General features: G+C 37.5%; 1 protein-coding gene across 2 annotated transcripts in view; it reads right to left on the bottom strand.

The window, feature by feature from the left end:
- Positions 1-22,591, bottom strand: part of BMPR1B (bone morphogenetic protein receptor type 1B) — a 393,326-nt gene that overhangs the window by 154,832 nt on the left and 215,903 nt on the right. The window lies entirely within an intron of this gene.

Below are 22,591 nucleotides of genomic sequence, written 5' to 3'. Positions count from 1 at the left end.
CAGATGCTATGGGCCTTTCCTGAGGCCCAAGTCAGGCACAGAAGGGCAATTATGAGGTTTGTCTGAAGAAATAGCTTGTCTCAAGCAGGTGAAGAAAAGGGGGTGGGGGGCTGGGTGAAGTGAAAGACAAGAAAGGAAATATTTGCCTTTGTTTCAGCCAAACAACATCACCTCAAGCCCTTTATAAAGGTTAGACCTAAATGTCATTCAATCAAGCTTTGTAAAACTGAATTACTATGTATTATGAATGGCCAAAACACAGAGGCAAGCATTTTTATAATTGCTTTTTAATTTTGCTTCTCTTTGAGTTAAGGCTGCAGTAACTGAGTAATTGGTTGCAAAGAAATGTTGCAACACAGGTAAGTTCATCTCCAGAATGACAGAAATGCACTGAAAAGTATAATACTAATCAGATCAAATCATATATTTGGTGAAAGAGGCTAAAATATAATCTGAAAATTATATGATTCAACATATTATATTAACTAATTCTAAATTTTCAATCATGGCAATTTGAATTATTTGAGTTTATTTTTTAGTTTAAGGATAATACCTAAGCCATGATGCTATATAGTTTACAAGTGATATGTACAAGGTCAACATTATCTATATATACCACATATAATGTCCATAGTATGAATGATTAGAAAATAAATCAAGTCCATATTTTCTATTCTTCTTCCCTAGAATAATTATATGTTTGCTTTACTGAAAGTTTGTCTCTTGAAAGTAAATCAAGAGTAAAGAAAACCGTAGAAATAATGTGGTCACTTACTCATTTTACAGATAAGAAAACCGACCCCCCCCAGGCTGGTTAACTTATCCATAGTTACATGGCAAGTTTACAGCAGAGTCAAACCTAGAGTCTGCCTTACTGCTCACAATCTGTGCTCCTTCTATTACAACAGTGATCGTTAAACTCATTTTTATGTTCAAAATCCTATCTTCATGTGAAATTTTATTGAAAACCTTACCAGAGTAAAAGCAAATATTACAGCCAGAAAATTAACTAGCATAAAGCAAAAGCAGCCTTTTACAATTTGACTCCCCAGAAAAAGTTATGCGCAAGAATTAACTCTCTAACAACTGAAATCCATCTTTGCTGCATTCAATAATTAATATTTGCCCAATAAATTAACTTACTCCCAGGAGAGGTATACAGCTAACTGCTGAGAAGACAAAGATAAACCATAGTTCCTACTCTTAGAAAACTTACAGTCCAGTATCAGAGAAAAACAAGCTAGTGACAAAACCACAGGCGTCGACTCCAATATGAAGGGGGGTGGGGTCCCCAGGTAACTCGTCGATCAAGACTTCTGCACATCACAGGAAGGGTGGGAGGCAGTGAGGCGAAGATGGGAAAGAACGATACAGCAAAAGACAGGCAGGAGAAAACATGGTATAGAACTTCAAGTAGTTTTTCTTGCTGGAGCACACAATGTGGAGCAGGAAATGGTTAATTTTTTTTAAAGGACCAGAAGGATAAAAGTGACGAAAGGTTTTATATACCAGGTTTAAAAACATGGGTTTTATACATCATGCTAGCAGTCTTCAACTATTTTTGCTTACAGACCGTTAAAAGACTTAAATTATGGGAACTACTCACACATTAGCAAGTTAACATTGACAATTTTTCATCTGTGGTAAAATAAGTACCTGCAGAGAATGTAATTTCTACCCTACTGAAGTACTGACATTTTAAAGTAAAACTTATAAGAATTGAAACACTGACATTTTAAAGTAAAACTTATAAGAATACTCAATGGACTATAAATCCATAATTTAATAAAACTATTATCTATTTAAATAATAAACTTTTTTAACTTTTTTTTGGAGAGAGAGTGAGAGCATGAGCAGGGAAGGGGGAGGGGCAGAGGGAGAGAGAATCTCAAGCAGCCTCCCACTGAGTGCAGAGCCCAAGATGGGGCTCAGTCTCACAATGAGATCATGACCTGAGCTGAAAATCAAGAGTCAGACGCTTAACCAGCTGAGTCACCCAGGTGCCCCAATAAACTCTTCTTCTAACAGCTGAAATTTCTACATTACTATTTTATTTTCTTGACCTTTATGCAATCTCACTCCCTCATAAAATTTTTATGCAAAATATTTTATAATTCTTTCACTGTTTACTCTATCATACTTCTCTCCAACAAAAATCTAAGGCATTAATTGAAATTTTTAAATTGTTAAATTTTCTATGACTGTGGGGCAATGTACCATGGTAGGATTTGGGATGAAAGTGTGCCTTTCTTTTGTAAAGTAAGAGAAAGATAGTTATGAATAAAGCATTGCTCTTAGCCAGATCAATATTAATAAAGAGTTTATGTGGAAGTTGAAAATCTGGACAATGATTCCATTAAAACCATCCATTCAAATGCTAAGTGAAAGAAACCAGTCTGAAAAGGCTATATACTGTGTGATTCCAACTATATGACACTCTGGGCAAGGCAAAAACTGTAGAGACAATTAAAAGATCAGTGGTCACCAGAAGTTTGGGGTGGGGTGGAGGATGAGTAGATGAAGCACAGGAGATTTCAAGGCAGTGAAACTATTCTGTATGATATGTAACAGTAGATACATGGCATTATGCATTTGGCAAAACCCATAAAACTGTACAACACAAAGACAAAGCCCTAATAAAAACTATGGACCAGCTAAATCCCTTCCCTTGTCTTCCTGAAAGCATGTGCTCTAGAGAAAGTAGTAGTAGTATTTATTGAGCAATTGCCATCTAATAGGGGTCTAAGAAATATTAACTTTAACACTAGAAACAACCCTAATAGATGAGTATGCTTTCACCTTTTTTTTAAGATAAATAAAATGAGGTTTCCAGTTATTAGGTGGACTGTCTGAAGTCATCTAACTAATACATAGATCTGGAACTCAGCTCAAACCTGTCTGACTGGACTACAATAGCACATACTGCCTTCCTATCAGTCACTTAAATAAGACTAGGTAGAGGCTGCCCAGGGCAGGCAAGGAAGTCGCTAAGCAGTGCCTTCAGAAAGTCAGAAAGGAATGAAAGAATCATATGCTGCACTTCTATCAAGGAACTGCTAGAATATTGAGTACTAAAGGAGAGCAAAAAGAAGAGATTAACAGAGCAATCAGTGAAAATCAGTGGACAAAAGTAAAATAATTGTTATGTGCTATTAAGAAGAACTGAAAGGGTTTTATCTTTAATTTGACTGAAAGGTAAGGAACACATGAAGAATCAAAGGTATGAAGACTCAGTGTTGACAAAGTGTCAGTTCTTCCCAACTTTCTCTAAGGATTCAGTGCATTCCCAATCAGGACATTATTTGTGGATATGGACAACCCGATACTAATGTTTATATGGAGAGGCAAAAAACCCAGAATAGTCAATACCGACATTGAAGGAGAACAAAGTTGGAGGACTCACACTACCCGATATCAAGACTTATTATAAAGCTACAGTAATCAAGACAATGTGATGTTGGAGAAAGAATAAACAAACAGATCAATGGAGGAAAATAGCAAACCCAGAAATAGACTCACATACATATAGTCAACTGATCTTTGACAGACGGGCAAACTCTGTATAATGTAGCAAATATAATCTTTTCAACAAATGGTGTTAGAACAAGTGGACATCCATATGCAAAAAAATAAATAAGAAGAATCAAAACAAAGACCTCACACCTATCACAAAAATTAACTCAGACCTAAATGTAAATAAATGCAAAATTATAAAACTCATGGAAAGTAAAATAAGAGAAAACCTAGATTACCTGGGGTATAGTAGTGAATTTTACATATAACACCGAAGGCACAATGCATGAAAAAAAATAACTGATAAGCTGCATTTCATTAAAATTAAAAACTGCAGAAGACAATGTCAAGAGAATGAGAAGATAAAGACATAGGCTAGGAGAAAATACTTGCAAAAGACACATCTCATAAAGGACTGTTAACCAAAATTTACAAGAACTCCTACAATTCAGCAGTAAGTAAACAAACCCATTTTAAACATGGGCCAAAGACCTTAACAGACACCTCACTGAAGAAGATACACAGAGTGCAAATAAGCATATAATGGACTCTGAGAAACAACCTGAGGGTTCTACAGGGAAAGGCGGTGGGGGGATGGGTTAGCCTGGTAATGGGTATTAAAGAGGACACTTACTGAATGGAGCACTGGGTGTTATACGCAAACAATGAATCATGGAACACTACATCAAAAACCAATGATGTAATGTATGGTGATTAACATAATAAAAAAAGAGAAAAAAAAAAAAAGGTGCTCCACACTGTGTGTCATCAGGAAAATTCAAATTAAAACAACAAAGAGATATCACTATACATCTATTAGAATGCCCAAAATCTGGAACACTGACACCACCAAATGTTAATAAGGATGCAGAACAAAATAAACTTTCATTCATTGCTGATAAGAATGCAAAATGGTACGGCTACTTTGAAAGACAGTTTGGTGGTTTCTTACAAAACGAAACATACTCTTACCACAAGACCCAGGAATCCCACTTCTTGGTATTTACCCTCAGGAGTTGAAAAACATATGTCCACACAAAAATCTTCACAGGATACTTTTGGAGCTTTATTCATAATTGCCAAAACTTGGAAAAATTTTTTTCAAGATGAGTAGATAAACTGTGGTACATCAAAATAACGGAACATGATTGATTCAGTGCTAAAATGAGTTATCAACCTTAAATGCATATTACTAAGTGAAAGAAGTCAATCTGAAAAGGCTACATACTATATATTTCTACTTATATGACGTTCTGAAAAAGGACAAACTATGGAGATAGTCAAAAGATCGGCATCTGGGTGGGGGAAGGGGTGGAGGAGGTCTGAAAAGGTGGAGCACAAAAGATTTTTAGGGCAGAAAAAATACTCTGTATGACTTTATCGTGGTGGATACATGTCATTATACACATGTTCAAGCCAACAAAATATCCAACACCAAGAATGAACTGTAAACTACGGACTTTGGTAATTATGATGTGTCAATGTAGGTTCATCAATTGTACAAAAGACCACTCTGGTGGGGAATGTTGATAATGGGCAAGGTTATTCATGCATGGAGGCAGAGAATACATGGAAAATCTCTGTTCTTTCCATTTTGCTATGAACCTTATACTGCTCTAAAAATGCCAAGCCTTGAAAAAGTCAAAGGTGGCTGCTCCCTTGGGTAGTTGGGTCTTTGCCAAGATAGAGGTTACAGAAAGAAAGAACAACTTTGGAACAGGGAACTGGGAAGTGAGGAGGCATTTAGTCTTTGAACATGATGAACTGTGTTATAGCCAAGCGAACATGGTCAGTAAGCACTTAAATATACTGATCTATACATAGGAAAGATGAAGATTGTATCAATTCAGTAACCTCCTATTCATGTTTTCCTGCTTGAAACTTTTCAGCATTAGCCTATTCTCAACATAGAAGTCAAAGCAGTCATTAAAAAATATCAGATAATAGGGGTGTCTGAGATGGCTCAGTTGGTTGAGTGTCTGACTCTTGATCTCAGCTCTGGTCTTGATCTCAGGGTCAAGTTCAAGACCCATACTGGGCTCTATACTGGCTGTGGAGCCTACTTTATATACATATACATATACATATATGTATATGTATATAAAATATTCATCTTCTACTCAAAAGAGAGTAAAAGCCCAAGTTCTTTTTTAAAAAAAATTTTTTTTAAATTTTATTTATTTGAGAGAGAGAGAAAAAGCACACATGTGCGTAATGAGCCGGGAAAGGGGCAAAGGGAGAGGGAGAAGCAGACTCCCTGAGCAGGAACTCAACATGGGGCTCGATCCCAGGACCCCAGGATCATGACCGGAGCCAAAGGCAGATGCTTAACTGACTGAACCACCCAGGCATCCCTGAAGCCCAGTTCCTATAATGATCCATAAAGCCTTACCTGATTTGCCCCTCATTCTGTCTCTGACAACATCGGCTACAGTCCCCTTCATTTTCACAGCTCCAACCCACTTGTTCTCCTGTTACTCTTTAAATGTGCCTGACAAGTTTACCCTTGGTGTCCTCCTATTTGCTGTTCCCACCCTGGTATGTTCTCCTTGCAGACAGCTTCATGGCTAACTGGTTCACCTCTTTCAAGCCTCTGGCCAAATGTCACCTTCTCAGTGAAGCCTACCACCACCATACTATTTAAAACTGCCAACTTCCTTCTTTCTTATTTGTTACTGCTTGTCTCTTCCAATAGAATTGAAGTTCAATGACAACACAGATTTCATGTGTCTAAAATGAGTCTCACACATAATAAATGCACAATAATTATGTACTATAAATAACCGAAACAGAGATCTGTGAGCCATGTACCAACACACGTGGTTCCTGAAATCAATAATAGTAAGTAACCCCAAACCAACTTTTAAAAGATGGATCAAGGAAGAGAGGCCCACAAAGTCTGTGAAACAATGTTGAATGTAAGCAGAACAATGTGAAAATGAGAAAAAGGGTGAATGAGGATGGAGTAGTAGAGAGGGAGTGGTTGACAATGTCAAATGCCATGGGAAGATCAAATATGAAAGGGGTTAAAAAGAGCCCATGACACACAACATTCAGAAAGTGCTCGGATACTAAAGATTTCTGAACAGTACATTTTAGAAGGGTGAATTATATTTTGGCAAAGCAGGCATTGAAAAGAAAACAGAGAGCACTAGTGGCTGAGCTGTTTCCACTGGAGGTGGGAGGTCAGCAAGTGAAGGGAGACATGGAATAGAAGCTCTTTTTCAAAACTCTGGCCATAAGGGAAAGGTAAAGAAAGATGAGGGTGATGACTGAACACCACAAACAAATGACTACTCATTACAGCATAAAAGTTAACTGAGTGTTTTAAAGTCAAGCTGACTTGAGTTTCTGTCTTTCTCAAGTTACACTGTAAGTTATACAACCTGAGTTTCCTCATCAATAAAGCGTTTAAGGGGCACCCGGGTGGCTCAGTCGGTTAAGCGTCTGCCTTCGGCTCAGGTCATGATCCCAGGATCCTGGGATGGAGCCCCGCAAAGGGCTTCCTGCTCAGCGGGAAGCCTGCTTCTCCCTCTGCCTCTGTCATTTCCCTGCTTGTGTTCTCTCTTGCTCTCTCTCTCTCTCTCTGACAAATAAACAAAATCTTTTTAAAAAAATAAAATAAAATAAATAAATAAAATAAATAAAATAAAATAAAATAAAATAAAATAAAATGTGTTTAAAATTAGTACCGGTGGGACTTCATGCTGGGTGTGGAGCCTACATAAAAAATGAAATAATAAAATAATAAGATAAAATTAGTACCTGTGTTACTAGATATTACTACTTCACTTTCTTTTTATGGTTGAATAATATTTCATTGTATAGACACACCACATTTTATTTATCCATTCATCTGGTGAACATTTGTATTGTTTCCACTTATGAGTTATTATGAATAAGGCCATGAACTTTCATGCACATGCTTTTGCATGAATATATGTTTTCATTACTCTTGGATAAATACCTAGGAGTGAAATTGCTAGGTATTATGGTAATTTCATGTCTAACATTTTAAAGAACTGTCGAACTGTTGTCCAAAGTGGCTGCACCATTTTATATCCCCACCAGCAATGTATGAGGTTCCAATTATTCTGCATCCTTATGAACACCTGTAATTATCTATCTTTTTTATTACAGTAATACTTACAAATATCAAGTGATTCTTGTTGTGGTTTTAATTTGTATTTCCCTAAAGACTGCTAATGCTGAGCATCTTTTCATGTGCTCATTGGCCTTTTGACTATTTACTCTTCACTTCCAGTAAATACAATTTCAGAAAACACTAGGACCAAATAAAGCTTAAAACATATTTTCAAGGGCCCAGGAAAGTTGTACCTTGCATAGGCAATAACAACTCACTGGGTAGAGAAGTAAATGAATAAGCTAATAAACAAATGAAGGATTAGGAATTAGAAAGACTTGATTGGTATATTGTTTCAGTTTTCACACTAACTTAATCTGAATTCCTATACAGTCCAGCAGAGTTTTTAGTAAAGAAAAGAAACTTCTAAAAAAATGCAATTACAAAGAAAATATGTTAATCCTCTGTTCCGTATAATGACAAATACCTACATTAATATGTTTAGTTTGGTAATAATAAAGTACTCCATCAGATCAATGTTAGGAAACTGGGCTCATAATCCAATTATATTAATGCTTTAATTGAATGCTTCTTTGAAGATAGAGGTGAAAAAGGCAAAAAAAACTGATGAAGTAGCCAAGGACTTAAAAGTTTGTGTTGACAAACTCAATCAGATATGAATACTACAAATTATCCAACACTATAAAGAATGAGACATTACTCAGGGGCAAATGGCTGCAAGGAAAATATTAGTAATCCAAACTCGCAGTCATTTTTCAAAAAGACCTGAGGGAATAGTGACTTTCAATGTAAATGACTCAGGAGAAAGGAAATTGACTCTACAATGTGCCTAGTTAGTAGCTAACGATGGACTGTTTCCTCCTTTACGGGCCTACTATGAGTCCTATCACACACAGAGTCCCTTACCTTGAACTCTAAGGTTCTTTGTTCCCAAGTAATAAATACTTTAGGCCCCCAGGACCCCACAGGAAAGTCATACACAAGTCTACTAACCTTTACTGCTGCCAGTTTAAGTACTTATCCATTACTAGTTTTGAGAAGTATTGACTGCACAATTAATAAATAGGCCATTTGTTCTTTTCAACTAGAACAATGTTGTATATAAATTGAAAAGAATACTAAACAAGAAAACCATAGCAAAGAATGCATGTCCTTTTTAACTTTCATCTGATATCAACACCAACTAATGCCAAACTAAAACATTTTATCACTTATAAATAGAAATTATTTTGAAGTGCATAGTGCATAGAACACATATAACCAGAATAATAAAGCTCAATTATATTTAATAAAATAAGGTATTAATAAAGAGTTGAAAAGCATCAGGGATATCAACTTATTTTTATACTATCATTGTTGCTAACTAGACTTATATTAAAACTATACTAACGCTTCTTCATACTTAATAATAGTAGCTGAGTTCATAGCTATGTATCAGTTATTTGTTTTTCTCTTAAAATCAGGTATATATCTTTATAATACTAAGGACAATCTCAAAAGTGTTTTTAACATAATATTTGTATTATAATTTCAATCATTTTCTACTTTTAAAAAGTGTACAGTTCTAGGGGCGTCTGGGTGACTCAGTTGGTTAAGCGACTGCCTTCGGCTCAGGTCATGATCCTGGAGTCCCGGGATCGAGCCCCACATCGGGCTCCCTGCTCAGCAGGGAGTCTGCTTCTCCCTCTGCCTTCCCCCCCTCTCGTCTTTTCTCTCATTCTCTCTCTCTCTCTCAAATAAATAAAATCTTTAAAAAAAAAGTGTATAGTTCTTAAAATCATATCTTTAATATTTATTTCTTAAAGTTAATGAATTAATCCATACTAATTAAAATTTTTCTACTATCACTCCAAAATGGAAACTAAATTAAGCCTATATGTCAATAAGAATTTTCATGATGATGATAATTTTTAATTGCATTAATCTCTGAATTGTTCTAATATCCAGATGACCGATGATGATCCCACATTTGAAACAACTGTTTTTCTTTCATCATAAAGATATAATCTCTCGATATTCATGGTTTCTTCGAGAACAACTTAGTTGAGGACCTTTTCATTCATACAGATACCCATAATCATCAATGTGATATTAATGTAATGGAACACTTATTTCTGGGGACAAAAAATAGTGTATTTTGTTGGACAGTAGAAATGAAATCCTAAGAAAGCACTGAGTGTCCTCTCCCAGGAAGGAAGGGTCATAAAGATGGTCCTGAAGTCATCCACAGAGAGGGATTTCAGTCAGCTGCAAGGAGAGCAGGACATATGGGGTGTCCCCTAGAACAAGCTAATGCCAAGCATTCCATAGGATGGAAAGGGAAAAATCCCAGCCAGGAAGGATTCAGAAAAAGCCAGTTCAATGGGAAAGGGAATGACTTGTCTACTATAATTAAGCTGACTGTTTTTTACTATTCATTAATCGTATGGCAGTAGCCCATAAAGATATCACTGAATGATTAAATTTAACAGGCAGTGAAAATAGGCATGCACGTTAAGTCTGATCATCCATAAAAGAAAAGAAAAGAAAAACAACACTGGTTTATTTTATTGCTCTACAATGAATCTGCTTTCATAAGCAGGATATAAATTGTGAAACGAAGGAATAGAACTATTCATTTTGAGGCCACACTTTTTTCTAACCAAAATATATTAAAAAAAAAAAAAAGAGAAAATAGAAAGCAATAAAGCAAACTAATTTTAAACAAGAAATGAATGAAATATCCACTACTCTAGTTTGAGTCACATATGAAATGTGGTTATTTCTGTTGCCTGTCCTGCTTTGACAGGACCTAAAATTTCCTTGAAATGTGGTATCAAAAATAATTAGGGAGTAAAGCACGAAAAAAAAAAAGACTAAAAATGAAAAAAATCTTACTTTTAACTTTTGAATTTTGGTCGATCCGAATACTGTCATATACACTTCTAAGAGAGAATTAAATCATACTTTGAGATGGACTGAAGCAATCTTTATAGTTTTGTCAGCTTTAATTTCATTAGACTCCTTTGGAGTCAGTGAAAACTGCAAAGGAATGCACTTTGAGGTGATTTTTCCCCTTCCTCTAATTTGCTTCATTCTGGGTCACTGGCCTATGCTGACCAACAACAGAGCTGGAACCAGGCTGAGGATAGGTGGGTGGTACAAGTAGGAAAGGTAAGAATAAAGAATATCCTTATACTTTTTTTCATAATAAAGAGATGAAATAACAACAGGACATCAATTTAGTCATCAACCTGCTTACATTTTTTGTTTTGTTTTGCATAAATATTTGTGCTTAGAAAAGCATATACAAACTACTACTCATTTGATGCTTTAAGTAACACAGTAGAGAACATGAAGGAAAGTACGGGAACGTCAAAAGCATGTCCTCAGGACCAAGGGATCCATGCTGATGAAATAAAACCTCTCTTATTGTCCATCTCTTATTGGTATGTACAAATCTAACAATTCACATTTACACAGCACTTCAGATTTTTAACAAGTGTTTTCATAGGTCATCTCACTTGTTCATTAGGACGAACCAATAAGAAAGTATCCCTACATTACATATCAGGAGGCTAAGTGCAAAGGAAGAGTCCAACATGTCCAAGTTTGAAAGAAGTGTAGACCGAAACTGAATTCACGTCTTTCCACATTAAGTCTTTGGCCCTTACTTACTATAGTTTTCAATAATACCAGAGGAGCCATATCTTAGTAGAAATTACTTTTCTGTGGAAAAAAATATTAATTGTTAGAGGAAAGACTGAAGCCTTCCAGTTTGGGGCATATATATTTTTGTTGATAACTGCAAACACACACACACACACACACCCAGTACTTGGTAATGATGGTACCATTACGTAGTCATCCAAACTAAAAGCGTCAGTGTTCCACTTCTGCTTTCCCCTACTTCCAACTGAGTCACTAAAACTCAAGAACCTGTCTTTGAAATCTCTCTCATTTGTCCCCTCTTTTCCCTTCCCTCTGTTCCTACCAAAATTCAGATTTAGCTTTTATATAGCCTTAAGTAACTGAAAGCTAGTCTCCTGTCACCACTCTCCTTTCTCCTCCACCAACCTTCTGCGCTGCTACTAAAAAGAAAAAGTCAACAGCCCCTCTTGCCAACGACAGAAGGTTTGAACTTCTCCTCACGGAATGCAGTCCTCTCTGCCATCTTCACCTGACCTTACCCTTTCAGTTTCATTTCTCCTTTGCCCACCACACAAATCCTAACTCTCCCAACACACCACACCATATGCTCCCTGGGAATGCTATGGGTGCACCTCCAAACCTCCTGTGTCTTTTCATGTTCTCTAAATCTTTATCTATACGGGATAACAGGCTGGTACAGAACTGGATCTGACTATGAGGGAATGCAGATTCGAATTAGAAGGAAAATTTCCTCGCATGCTGTGCCTCTAGTCTCAAGATTCCCTGCTCTCCTTGCCCGTTGTCTCCTCTGTAGAAATAGGACAAATTGCTTGGTTTCAACTTGGTAGTGCTAAGCACATAAGGGAAAAGCACATACCGGTTCCCAGGCTGCCAGCAGGAAAGCAGTAATCTGCTGTGCGTTTCAGAATGATTGGGGGGGACCCGATCCGCATTTCTGTCCTGAGTATTCACTCCTCTTCCCCTGTTTTACCACCTTTGTGACAGAAAATGAGGCAATAAACAATTCCGCAACATTAATGAAAATACGTTCGTTTCAACTGCATGATTGTCCTTTTGAAAGACCTGATAATCTAGCTTTCAAGTGAAACGATAAATAGTAGTGCTGTGGAGATCTGAAGCAGGATTACTACCTGAAAGAGCAATCCTAAGGAGTATTTAAGTGCTTAAATGATGACAGTAGTACCCATGGAACTACCGGGGCCTCTACAGAGAGAATTTTAAATATTTATATGCTCCAAGATTGCTGCATTTTCTTTCGGGCAGAACAACAAAGTTCAAAGTACACTGATGAAAGTTATCACTGGGTTTACTGGCAATCAATACCAATTAAAAGCTACATTTTTAAAATGCATATCAGGTGTTACTGGAAAATGCATCCATCTGAATAGCAGCTATTGAAAAGAAGTTTATCAAAAAGGGTAAATAATGTATAAAAAGTCCCAAGTGAGTGATGAAAACCTTGTTCAGATGACAAGCCACATATCAGTTAGAAGCCAGTGCTCAGACTTATTGGCACCAACAATGTTTTCTTAATTTCCTAAGAGTGCATAACATCACACCCCCCACCCCAGTTGGCCTAGAATACCCTTACTTATTGCTTTATTCTATTAAAGACTACTTCAACTTACTTATTCCTGAAAAACCCATTTTATAATTTTAATTAGCAGTTCTAATGGTTCTTGTGCAATATTTCATATTTATTTATGCTTTCATTCAACAGAACAGTTGCTGAGTACCTGTTATGGGTCTGGCACCACAGACACAATCCCTATTCCCAGGGAGGCGAGAGGCTGGTGAGGGAGACAGAAGACTGTTGATGAATGGCAATGACCATGATCCAAACAAGCTGAACACAGAAAACCTAACTCTTCCTGGAGGCTGACCTCAGGGAAGGCCTTTGGAGGAAAATGTGATATCTGAGTTCTTGAAATAAGTTAACCAGAACATATAGGAAGATTTCAAATATATGGCACTTTGAGATGATGGTAAGACCCAAGGTCTGGCCATGGAGTGAGGGCCTCAAGTGGTGGTAAATATTCCTGCCTTAATATCACCACTTTTAAGCCCTCAGGACTGGGGGCTGCCACACTGCTAGGTTTACCTCTCTGCCGGTTGACATTTTCAACTCATTCTACCCTGTGGCTTTATTCTAGTTTTTTATTTTTATTTTCATTTTTTTTTAAAGATTTTACTTATGTATATGAGAGAGAGAGCACAGAGGGAGTGGGAGAGGGAGAAGCAGACCCCCCACTGAGCAGGGAGCCCGATGCGGGGCTCGATCCCAGGACCCTGGGATCCTGACCTGAGCCAAAGGCAGACGTTTAACCGACTGAGCCACCCAGGCGCCCCTATTCTAGTTTTTTAAATGTGATTCCATGTTTTGAGGGGTTTTTTAAGAGAGGAAAAAAAGATTATTTTGTATATTCCCACAATAATTTTTCTATCAACATTTTTAGTCATTTATTCAAACAATATTTATTGAGCAACTGCTGTAAGACAGACTTAGTTTTAAGTGCTGGGAACAGGATGGTGAAGCAAGCATGCCAGACACGCCCCACAGACTTTACATTGGGGGGGGGTACCTAACAAAAGAATAGAATATCATCTCATGGCAAAAAAAAAAGAGCAATAATAAAAGTAAAACAGAATAATGTTGGTAATACCAGGGAAAAGAATGCTTTAGGCAAGAGGATTAAGAAAAGCCTTGCCTGAAGCAGAATCCTCCGAGCTGAGGCCTGAATGATGAGACGAAGACAGCCCTGTAAAGATCTGAAGGAAGACTATTCCAGGCAGAAGGAATTGCTAATGAAAAGATCCTTGAGTAAAAAGAATCCTTGGTATTCAACTGATCAAAAAGAAAAAAAAAAAAAAAAGGAAAGGAGATACACATAAAAATACACATAAAAATCAAATAATCAGACAGTGACTGCATGATGTGGTGTTTCAGACCAGTGGTTCTTAAACCGTTGCTGCACACTGGAATTACCTGGGATGCTTCTAAAAATCCAGATATGCTGCCACATCCCAGACCAGTTACACCGGAATCCCCGGAGTGGGAGCCAGACATGGGTGTTCTTTACAACCCTCCACGTGATTCTGATATGCAGCCCAGGTTAAGAAGCACTAATTTAGGCCATGAGGAATTTAAATTTTAGTCCAATTACATAAACAGCCACTGGAAGATTAAAATTTCATCTGAAATTTCTGTCACATACCTAAATTGTTTAATATCAATCTGGACATTTGCTTAAAAGGAGCAATACACCTTAGATATATGTTAATTTCTAAAGCAAATTCTTCTTAAGCACAACAGAAACAGAAACAGAAACTGAGCCTGGGTGGCTCAGTCCGTTAAGCATCTGCCTTTGGCTCAGGTCCTGATTCCGGGGTCCTGGGATCAAGCCCCATGTTGGATACCCTGCTCAGTGGGGAGTCTGCTTCTCCCTCTCCCTCTGTTCCTCCCCCCCCCCCGCTCATTCTCCCTCTCTCTCTCCCCCTCTCTCTTTCTCTCTCAAATAAGTAAATGAAAAATCTTTAAAAAAAAATTTAAAAAAACAAAAATAAAAGCAATTATTGAAACACTTCCCTTTAAAAATTAAATTTAGGTAAAAATTAATTATTTAGGAAATGCCTAATGTATTCATTGCTTTTATGCACCCTCCTTGTAAATTCTAGAATACATTTGCTTATATTTTGTGAAGAACTTTTTTATCTCTTGAAAGGAAAACAAATACACAAACATTTGAGACAGTATCTGAATTTTGCCTACATCATTCTTTCTGATTATCTGTAACACTAACCATGGGATTCCTCTAGTGTGGGTCGCATGAGTACTTGATCCAGTCAGCTGTAAATGGTGCATGATTTTGTGGCACACAATTCTGTAAGAGTTCACCTACTAGAGCTGCACTAGGAAATGATCTTTGAGGAGAAATGGGGTTGATTTACTAGCAGTGCTACAACTGAAAATCTCGTCACAGATTAAAATATTTAGATACATTTATCAGGTACAGATGGCATTTTATTGTTCAAATAAACACACCAGAATATCTTTTGTTGGACTGCACTCAGTAGAAAATAAAACCCCTAATGGTAGTAAAATGCTTTATTTCCCTTCTCTTAGTGTCAATTTAAGTTCTTATTTTTTAACAGCTAATAGCTGTGCATAAACTAAAGAACCTAAATTAAACTGTAAGAAAAGCAAAAGCAATCAAGTCCTTGTCACATTCCAGGAAAGCAAACCAATCAGCTAAAAACTGATTTAACTATCATGTGGTGCTATAGTCCTAAGACTTCAACAAATTCAGCATTTCCTCTAGCTTCAATTAACATATTAATATAGGCTAACTACCTGAAGGAGTTTTACTTAAAAATTCAACCACTTCATATAAGATAAATCTAGGCTATTCTTTGACTTACTTATCCAAAACAAAATTTTATTAAAGTTGCTTATGTAAAAAAAAATTGCATATGTAAATATTATATTACCCCCAATTTCTCTCTGAAGAAATTTCAGGGCAGTAGACAAATTTTCTGCACAGTCTTTATGTCATGGAATTCACAGCACATAAGACAACTTCTACTCAAACTTTTCTTCGGAAAGCTCTATCTGATAAAGGCAGCCAAGGTAATCTATCTCAAAACAGCCTTTGCATTCTTTCTGTACATTTATGAAAACCCCCAGCAATCCCAACTTGTATCATCATACGTGTTTCCTTTTTCTAGTAGACAATACCTTAATAGAAATCCGGAGCTATATTTTACGCGTTTTTGCATATTCACAAAACCTTTCTTTGTGGTGTTAAACAAACATCTAATTAGCGAATTAATAATGAAGACTTATCAACCCCCCAAGGTTGAAGATAAGACATTAAAGCAGCTTGGTGCTGGTATGACATTCCACAGATAGGCATTACCACTTCCAAGCCCTGACTACCCTTCTCTCCCTCCCTGGTAAAATAAAGAGAAGTGAAAAATAAATGAAAACGTGAAATGAGAGGTGCTGTGATGTTCCAAACAAGAACGGTGGATCAATGAGAAAGAGGATTCTATGATTAAAGACTGCAAACTCAAATGACATATAAAACAGGACCATAAATCCATTCAATCATTTGTTCCTTCAGTAAACAATTTTGAATATCTACAATATGCCAGACACCTATAACATACAAAAGTGAAGAAGCCACAACTCCTGCCTCCAAGTAACACACAGGCAAAAGCTATAATGCATGGTTAACACAAGCAATGCAAGAGCTATGCGTAAGCGATACAGAGATATAAGCACCTCAGTCACTGGGGAGGAAAGGTGGTAGTGGAATTACGTCCTAACAGGGAGTCTAGGATAAGACGTAAAGGAATCCATTCCAGAAAGAGGCAAAACAAAGGCATAAAAAACAAATAAATAGGACATTTTAATTCCTACATAAAGTGAATGACAAGTTCACTTTTCATGAATAAACACACTAAATAAATGGTTAGTACCTTTCATAGTACAATTAAGACGCTAAATGTAGTAAACTGAAATAATCTGCAATATTTTTATCAAAGTCTGACATTTCAATTATCTACTCACCTCATGCTACTTTTGTTACTCTATGGTTTTGAAATTACCTTGTCATTTGTTACTTTTATAGGTTTACCACTTGCCTAGCGATATAACTTCCTTTATTTCAAAGACAATTCAATAGTCTTAAAAATCAGGTTGTAATTAAATGAACAAACCTACCGCCCATTTCACTAGGCTGCTTGCTGGAAATCATGCTATATCACAGAGAAATTTCCCTGAGGGTCAACTGTGGAGGCACAATTATGACTAGGACATGGAATATGATGGAACTTATTATATTATGGCCACACTTTGCATATATTTTAAAAGATCATTCACAGCACTCACCATAGTGCTGTGAATTATGCAAGACTGTTGAATCACAGATCTGTACCTCTGAAACAAATAATATATGTTAAAAAAAAAAAAAGAAGAAGAAGATAGCAAGAGGGGAAGAATGAAGGGGGAGAAATCGGAGGGGGAAACGAACCATGAGAGACGATGGACTCTGAAAAACAAACTGAGGGTTCTAGAGGGGAGTGGGGTGGGCGGATGGGTTAGCTTAGTGATGGGTATTAAAGAGGGCATGTTCTGCATGGAGCACTGGGTGTCATACACAAACAATGAAGCATGGAACACTACATCAAAAACTAATGATGTAATGTATGGTGATTAACATAACAATAAATTTAAAAATAAATAAATACACAAATTTGGTTAGTACAAAAAAAAAAGATCATTCAAACTATGGTCAATAATTCACTAATGAACACCACCTTCAACATTGTGATGACTGAACTTGCATCAGCAGTGGGCCAGGCTGATTGCTACAAAAATGATGTGCTCTCCTAGGTACAATTATTGCAGTGATTCATTCGAGTATTTTTCCATTCATTTTATATCACCTCTGACCCTTTTAAGAGGTCTGAACGGAGCCTGGTCCTGGACAGCCCCGAGAAGATAGGATCGTGTTTCCCACAGGCATCAGCGTTCTGGTCCCTGGCTTCCACAGGCTGCCCGCCTGGCTCTCCCACAAAAACTAGCCGGAAAGCAGAGGAGAAACCCAAGTAATAAGATGCAGTGCACGCAGTCCGACCTATGCCGACGGCATCCCCAAAAGAGTCCAAATGTTTCCAAAGCACACAGGGCTCACTTATGTAGTGACAGAGGACAAGCCAAGCTGCTGTGGCCAAGAAGATGGGAGATACTGGCAGATGTGCAGTCATTGCTTTAATGAAGGCTTCTCTCCTCCCAGTCAAGAAGTTCAACCATATGGTTCTTGATACTTTAAAAGATTAACTTTAAGAATCACTGGGAAAATCTGTCAGTACTCACGCTGAGCTAGATTTTAGGAAGAGATGGGATTTCTCTTCATTTTTGTAGAACATTTTTCCCCTTTCCTTACAAAAACACGAGGTTTCAATAGCTGGCCAGCTAAAACTATTACCATTCCTAAATTAGGCATGTCTGAGAATTTGATATAACTTAAAACATGTACCACCCACAACCATAATTTTGGCTGAGCCAAGAGAAAAGCATCAAATTTAGAATCCCATTAAATGCTATAATTAGAAATTCACCGAATGTTTAAATAGTAAAATTGGAAGATGAAAGCAAGGATGTTATAAGTTCAAGTGATCTTTTTTTTTTTTTAAACATAAAAGGTCCTATCTACGTCCCTAACAACACATATATCTATATTTTATGACTTTGGAATTAATCCGTAAAGACTGAATATAAAGACATGCGGTAGATTTTTTTTTTTCCCCAAATGGCTATAGCAATATCTCCCACTACAGATGCTCTTTTTACATCCCTTTGAGAGGTGAGGTCAAAATTCTTTTTCCTTAAATCTGGATAAGCTTAAGACTCTGGTGAAAGTGACACTATGTGCTTCAAGGCCAGGTGATAAAATATGATTCAACTCCCACCTTACTCATAAGAATCTGTGTTCTTGAAGTCTTTAGCTGCTACATGAGCAATCTGACCATGGAGAGGACATGATGCTGTAAGAAAGACCAAATTTACCCAATGTGGTGAAATCGGAGAGGCCTCAAGACTACGTGAACAGAGATATGCCTGGACAGCTCTTAGATGCTTCAGCCTCCCGCCGTTGCAGCTGCACACACCATCTGACCAAAAATGCATGAGAGACCTTGAGCCAGAACTACCTCGGTGAGCTCTGCCCCAAATCCTGACCCACAGATACCAGCTAAGACAGGTAACAGCATTATTTTTGCTGTTTTAAGTCACCAAGTTATACAGTTATTTGTTAAAAAGCAATGGGTAACTAGAACACACTTTGATATCAGAAGTGAAGTGTAATAATAAAAAATTAAATACGCCCAAACATATGGTATTGGTCTTTGGACCAGACCGTAGATGGGAGCCTGAAGGAGACTGTTAGTGGAAAGCTGATGGGCCTCAAAGAGTTGGACTGTGACAGCTCAGAGAAATAAGCGTTTCGCGGGCGCCTGGGTGGCTCAGTTGGTTAAACGACTGCCTTCAGCTCAGGTCATGATCCTGGAGTCCCCGGATCGAGTCCCACATCGGGCTCCCTGCTCGGCAGGGAGTCGGCTTCTCCCTCTGACCCTCTTCCCTCTCGTGCTCTCTATCTCTCATTCTCTCTCTCTCAAATAAATAAATAAATAAATCTTAAAAAAAAAAAAAAAGAAAGAAGGGTTTTGCAAGATGGAGAAAAGGAGACTCTTGTTACATAACTACAGAACTTTTAACAATACTATTGGAAATGGAAATGTATCTAATGGATACATTGGAAAATGTATCTAATGATCTCCAAAGATCTAGTTAAGGAGATTTCCAAGCAGAATACTGAAAGGAGCACCCGCTTTCCTTTTGCTACTTATGATGAAATGTACTCAGAGAAAGGAGAGTTAAAAAAGAAATTGTTCAGTTTTCAACAAAATTTGGAGGGACTATAAAGAGACAGGATTTGCAGAGTTTGAAAATAAAACTATTTTTCATTCCTGATTGCCTCAGAGACCAAAAGAGTCAAAATAAGAGTGAGTCTCAGAGAAAGACAAAATGCAGGTGTAGTCAGAAAGATCTGGTCCACAAACAAAGGTAAGCGTGTGACTAAAAATACTCTTCATTAACGCCTTAGGAATAGTAAGGTCATGTCTTATAGATCCTTTAAGACAGATAACAGGCCTTCTAAGGATCTTCCAGACATATGCAGCCAACTTTCTCTGATGCACAGTAGGACACAAAGAATCATAAGGGTATTTATCCTACAGCATTCCATAGAGAACCCCTAATAAAGGAGGAATTATCTCCAAAATTTTGTGGGTGTGGCTTTCGCCTAACAGAGTGGATTATAATTTGATACATAAGAAGACCTAAACATTTTTAAGAATTATATCATCTAGAGCTAAAAGGAAACGAAGACAATTCCAAAATAAAAGGTGGCCTTTGGGCCCCCAAACTTCCATACACAGGAAGAAGGTTGAGAAAATCTGTCAGCTATAAATATAGGACATGTTTTTTGTTTTTGTTTTTGTTTTTGTTTTAAAAAAGAATGATGATTCAAAAGATGGAAATAAGAATACAGTGGCAGGAGCCAAGGGTCACAGAGAACAATTCCCAGGGAACAGACCGAGCACTAATTAAGCAAATGGCAGCAGGACCATGAGGTTTCAGATTTGCTTTGTAATCTAATAGCCTCTCATTTCTCCCTTTCTGAACAGGAAGGATCTACAGAATTTTCCTGTGCTTGTCACACCATTGAATGGTGGGTGTGTGAAGGGCAGGTAACTTAACTCTTTAGTTCAAAGCTTTTCAGAAGGACCTCTAATTCACATCTTTTCAGTATTCAAGAAGTCTTATCCAAGGAGCCTCATCTGTACCTGGACTTGATTGAGAAGACAAGAACCTGGAGTTCAAGCTAATACAGTAACGGAAAGAGACTCAAGGGCTTTAAGGGCAAGAATAAGCCTATTTCACATGTCTGAGAGCTGTAACTGGTTATGCTCTAGGATGGAGAGTGGCAGATTATATTCTCCAAAGATGAGCACAATAACATCTCCCATCCCACCATGTTCTACTTATAATGTAACTCTGACACTCTGACCAGCAAGCACAGGACCCAACATGCCTCCACCTTGAATTTCTGACTACAGCATATGGGAAGCTACATGACTTAGAGACTGGGACATAAAAGGCAATGCAGCTCTCACACTGCTCACTCTGAAACTCATTCTTTTTTCAAATTTATTTTTATATTGAAGTATAATTGACACACAGTGTCACATTGGTTTCAGGTACACAACATAATGATTCTATAAGTTTAAACATTATGCTATTTTCACTGCAAGGTAACTACCATCTTACCACCATACAACGCTGTGACCATACCATTGGCTCAATTTCCTATGCCGTGCCTTTCATCCCCGTGACTTGCTCATTCCATAACTGAAAGCCTGTACCTCCCACTCCCCTTCACCCAGTTTGCCCACCCCCCTCGCTTCCCTTTGCTTCCTTCCGGCAACCATCAGTTTGTCCCCTTGGAATACTTGCTCCTGAAGCATTCAGCTACCATGACAGTGAAGTAACTGCCTTGAAGCTACCATGATGTGAAGAAGACTGAATTAGCCCATGTGGACAGACCTCATGGACAGGCCCTAAGATTACATGGAAAGAAAAAGATGCTGGACTAGCCCCCCGTTGCTTCAGCTGCCCGCCATCCCAACTCCAGTCATTGTCTGACTGCAAATACATTAGAGAACCTGAGCCAGCAGTAAAGAACCACACCCTATACAAATCCTGACCCAGAGAAACTATGAGAGATAATAGCTGTAGTTTTAAGCCACAATGGGATGGAAATGGTTATACAGCTAGAGGTACTAATAATGAAAAGCACAAATTATTACATCTCCTCTTGGTTATATATGGGCAATATCATTAAAATTACTAAAATTAGGAATAGATATTCTGATCAAACTTCACAAAGAAAAACAAAAAATTTTTAAAGACATTGTCAGTCTTTAGGTGAAATCATTAAACAAAACCAAAAAGAGGTCAGATTATAATTATAACCTCAAGGTATTAAATAAAGGCAAATTAAAAGATACTCAGATTCAGTCACCAAACTACCCAAGTCTCCAACAAGGACCTGAATCTTGGGGAACCCTGGAGGATATTTCTTGGACAGAGCTAGCTCTTGCACTTTTTCACAACAAACCAATATTCTGGGACCTATTTTCAATGCTGGTCAGGGACACATTTGACTTCTAACTCACCTGGATGTCTGCCAAAGCCCATATCCTGAGGAGAACCTGGAGTCTACCATTGCCCCAACACCCTGTAGGACACCTTAAATAACTATCTGGAAGCTTCTTCCCTGTGCAGTTTACTGGCTTTTCAGAGTTAGTGAAGTGGTCTAGCTCTTTTTTGATGCTATATGGGGTCTTTTTGAATGAGAGCACAACTAAGAAAACAGAATGCATCAAACTTAAAACATCTGTTCCAAAACTTTTGCAGTTCATTTCTCTTAGCTGCTCTGTCAATAGGTAAAAATAAATGTGTGTTTGGGGAAGCAAGAGGTGGAGGAAGGAGGCAATTGTCTGCTGTTATATAAATTAACAAGTGCTCACTAAGTGCTTAGTATGTTCCCTGCCTATGCTAGGAGATTTTGGGACATACAAAAGTATAAACCATGAATCCTATTCTGAAGCAAGTTTTAATGCAGGTGGGGAGACTGATCTCATTGGCAAAAAAAAAAAAAAAAAAACTATAAAATAAAATAACCAAGCACTAAA

The sequence above is a fragment of the Callorhinus ursinus genome, unplaced genomic scaffold (assembly GCF_003265705.2).
Source record: "Callorhinus ursinus isolate GAN/ISIS: 27379988/994484 unplaced genomic scaffold, GSC_fseal_2.0 scaffold4, whole genome shotgun sequence".
Lineage (NCBI taxonomy): Eukaryota > Metazoa > Chordata > Mammalia > Carnivora > Otariidae > Callorhinus > Callorhinus ursinus.
The sequence above is the reverse complement of the archived record's forward strand: the minus strand, read 5'-3'. Positions and strand labels throughout refer to the sequence as shown.